The sequence below is a fragment of the Mauremys mutica genome, chromosome 13, assembly GCF_020497125.1.
Source record: "Mauremys mutica isolate MM-2020 ecotype Southern chromosome 13, ASM2049712v1, whole genome shotgun sequence".
NCBI classification, from domain to species: Eukaryota; Metazoa; Chordata; order Testudines; family Geoemydidae; genus Mauremys; species Mauremys mutica.
Window position 1 is genome coordinate 57,569,212 of NC_059084.1, and position 2,832 is coordinate 57,572,043.

Consider the following 2,832-nt stretch of genomic DNA (forward strand, 5'->3'; position numbering starts at 1 on the left):
GGATCTGACACAGAGCAGCTGTGCTCTCTGGTTCTCTGATACAGTGGTTCTCTAGTACACTTGCCCATATTCTAGGCAGGACTGATTCTATTTTTTAGATACCAAAAAGGAGGGATTGACTCAGGGAATCATTCCCAATTTTGGCTTTTGCGCCCCTGGCTAAGAGCAGCCAGGGCACTTATGACAGCAGCAAATGGAACAGTGCAAAAGGACTGGTAGCCATGATCATCTTATTACCAATTTATGGATTGGTAGATGGTACAGTATGGCTGATAACCATCTCTGCTGTTATGCAAAAGCAAAAGCATGCTGCTGTGTAGCGCTGCTGAATCGCCTCTGTCAGCGGCATCTAGTACACATACGGTGACAGTCACAAAAGGCAAAACAGGCTCCATGATTGCCATGCTATGGCATCTGCCAGGGCAATCCAGGGAAAAAAGCCGCGAAATGCTTGTCTGCCGTTGCTTTCCCAGAGGAAGGAGTGACTGACGACATTTACCCAGAACCACCCGCGACAATGATTATTGCCCCATCAGGCACTGGGATCTCAACCCGGAAATAAGGCTGCGGGAACTGTGGGATAGCTAGGGAATAGCTACCCACAGTGCAACGCTCCAGAAATCGACGCTAGCCTCGGACCGCGGACACACACCACCGAATTAATGTGCTTAGTGTGGTCGCGCGCACTCGATTTTATAAAATCTGTTTTACAAAACCGGTTTATGCAAATTCGGAATAGTCCCGTAGTGTAGACGTACCCTTAGATGCTCAAATGCACTCGTTCTCCATTGCGTTTCCTTACAATTCTCACAGTGCCTAAAAGCGCTGTCTGCCTGATGTCGTGGATCATGAGGTCTTGCACTCCTGATTTGTTCCTGAGCTGCTCATTCACATTGACAGGGATTATTATTATTATTATTATTATTATTATTATTATTATTATTAAAAAGCCCTGTGAGGCCAGGAAGTGTTTTTTACCCCCATCCCCTCTGGGTCAGTCCCCATTGCACTAAAGGGGACTGATGCAAACATGTCCAGATTTTTGTAGGAATGTAGGCACCTAATAATCCGGATCATCACCTCGTAAAATTTTCTAAAGTCCCTGTCGCCAATGGAAATCAAAGTGAGTTGGGGTCAGGTTTTAAAGGGCATTCATGTGCCTAAAGATTTCAAAGGATGTTAGGTTTCCTGGTGCTTTTGAAAATCCCACTGGTGCCTAATCATCTTTAAAATTCTGGCCATGGTTGCTTAGCCTGCTTAAGCACTTGTGAAAATCTTACTAGGAAACTGACTGATTCTTTAGATACCTAAATACCTTTGAAAATCTGACCCTAAATGACTTTATTAAAAATAATTTATACTCCTAAATTTGTCGGATGTGTTTGAAACTCTTGCCATAAGTGACTAACCCTGGAAGTTTTTAGTGGAGCAAGGAATTGAATCTTGTTTTTTTTTAATCTCAGGATTAGGTGAGAGCCATTGCATTATAGTTCCCCCAAACCACCAGATTATCCTTCCTCTCTGTCTTAGACTGGGTGTGTGAAATGTAGTTGCTCTTGCATTCAATCTTGTGATTGATTTCAGTGGCTTCAGGATTTGGGCCTAATCAGCCTGAGTCAAAACCCTTTTTGTAATGGGGACGACCTATTTCCAGCCACTTTCCTCCGCAATGCCCCCTTCACCTCCTCGTTCCTCAGGTTGTAGATGATGGGGTTCAGCATGGGGATGATCACAATATAGAAGAGGGACAGCAGCTTGTCATTCTCTGGCATGTGGCTGGATCTGGGATGCAGATACATGATAATGCCAGAGCCATAAAAGAGTGTCACCACCACCAGTTGTGAAGAGCAGGTGGAGAAGGCTCTGTGCCTGCTCCCCGGGGAGGACATTTTCAGGATGGTGGCGATGATGCGGGTGTAGGAGGTGAGGATGAGGGTGAGGGGGTGGCGAGGAAGACCACGGTGACCGTGATGTTGGACATCTCATTGTGGGATGTGTCGGCACAGACCAGCCACAGCACCGGCACCACATCGCAGAAAAAATGGTCGATTTTGTTGGGGCCACAGAACGGGGAGGAGAAGACCAATGTGGTCTGGATGATGGAGACAGGAATCCCGCTCAGCCATGAGCTGACCACAAGCCAGGCACAAGACCTCCTCTCCATGATGGCCACATAGCGCAGAGAGTGGCATATGGCCACATAGCAGTCATAGGCCATGGCAGCCAACAGAGCCTAGGAGAAGGAGAAAATACATCTGAGCTGCACAACCGGTGAAGGAGATGGCATTGTCCCCAGTGAGGGAGATGGCCATCATCTTGGGCATGGCAACTGAGCTATAGCAAATCTCCAGGAAGGACAAGTTCCCCATGAAGAAATACATGGGGATGTGGAGGGCAGGGTTAGCCACTGTGATGAGAACAATGAATCTGTTTCCTCACAGAGTGAGAGAGTAGATAGCAAAACACACCAGGAAAAGCAGCAGCTGCCCTAACAGGCTACTGGAAAATCCCAAGATAATGAACTCACTAACGACAGTGTTGTTTCCCTGTGCCAGCTCCTCACAAATGTGTGGTAGAGTTCATCTGTAAATTAACAAATACAGGATGAGATAAGAGACTTAGGGTTTGGCTACACTTGCAGCTGTACAGCGCTGGGAGTTAAAGCTGTCTTCGTACAGCTGTGTAGGGAAAGTGCTGCAGTGTGGCCACATTTGCAGCATTTGCAGCGGTGTTGGGAGTGGTGCATTATGGGCAGCTATCCCAGCGTTCAAGTGGCTGCAACGTGCTTTTCAAAGGTGGGGGTAGAGTGTGACAGGGAGCGTTGGGGAGAGA

At 47.2% G+C, this 2,832-nt stretch overlaps 1 pseudogene; it reads right to left on the reverse strand.

Moving 5' to 3' along the window:
* Positions 1 to 1,616: 1,616 nt before the first annotated feature.
* Positions 1,617 to 2,218, reverse strand: LOC123347831 (annotated as a pseudogene).
* Positions 2,219 to 2,832: the final 614 nt, after the last annotated feature.